We start from the raw sequence: 1123 nt of genomic DNA, 5'->3' as shown, positions 1-1123 counted from the left end.
GGATTCAGGTTGCTCCAGGCACATGACTCGTGATAAAAGTCAACTATCCTCCTTCATCGAAAAATCTGGAGGCTCTGTGACTTTTGGAGACAACAGCAAGGGAACAATCAAGGGATACGACACTCTCATCAAAGGAAAAGTTTCCATCAGCAAAGTGGCTTATGTCGAAGGCTTAAAGCACAATCTATTAAGCATAACTCAGTTCTGCGACCGAGGTCTTGAATTAAAATTTTGCAAAGGTCTCTGCATAATAGAAACGAAGTCCGGTAACCCAATCCTCACAGCAAAGAGAGAAGGAAACCTTTATCTTCCGTAATTTGAATCCTCTATGGAACAAGACACTCTATGTCTTGTGTCTCATAAGAGTGATGAAAATTGGCTATGGCATCAAAAGTTCTCACACCTCAACTTTGATGCGCTAAGAAAACTAGCCACACAGAATCTGGTCAAAGGAATTCCTGTTCTCAAATTTGAAAAAGATCATCTGTGCTCTGCATGTGAAATGGGAAAACTAAAAAGGGCATCACATAAGACTAAATCAGAGACCTCCTGCACCAAGCCGTTGGATATGCTTCACATAGACCTTTGTGGACCAGTATCAACACAAAGCCTATCAGGAAAGAAGTACATGCTTGTATTGGTCGATGAATACTCCCGATACACTTGGGTTGAATTCGTAAAGAAGAAATCTGAAGTTCCAGACCTACTCATTGGAGTGATGAAAAGGCTACAAGTTCTTCTACARCAAAAGTTGGTGAAGGTTCGTAGCGATAATGGAACCGAATTCAAAAATGTCATAATTGATGATTATCTCTTCAATGAAGGCATTACACAAAACTTCTCATCCGCAAGAACTCCACAACAAAACGGAGTGGTCGAATGACGAAATCGAACCCTTGTGGAAGCAGCAAGAACCATGCTCGCTTCTTCAGAATTACCACTATCATTTTGGGCTGAAGCAATCTCCACCGCATGCTTCACCCAAAATCGTTCCATCATCAAAAAGAGACACCAGAAAACCCCATATGAGCTTATCAATCATCGAAGACCAAATGTCAAATATTTTCATATCTTTGGGTGCAAATGCTTTGTACTCAACGATAGAGAATATCTTGGCAAGTTC

Source organism: Cynara cardunculus, unplaced genomic scaffold (genome assembly GCF_001531365.2).
Source record: "Cynara cardunculus var. scolymus isolate 2C unplaced genomic scaffold, CcrdV1 Un_Scaffold_3145, whole genome shotgun sequence".
Taxonomy (NCBI): domain Eukaryota; kingdom Viridiplantae; phylum Streptophyta; class Magnoliopsida; order Asterales; family Asteraceae; genus Cynara; species Cynara cardunculus.
Note: the sequence above shows the minus strand (reverse complement) of the source record.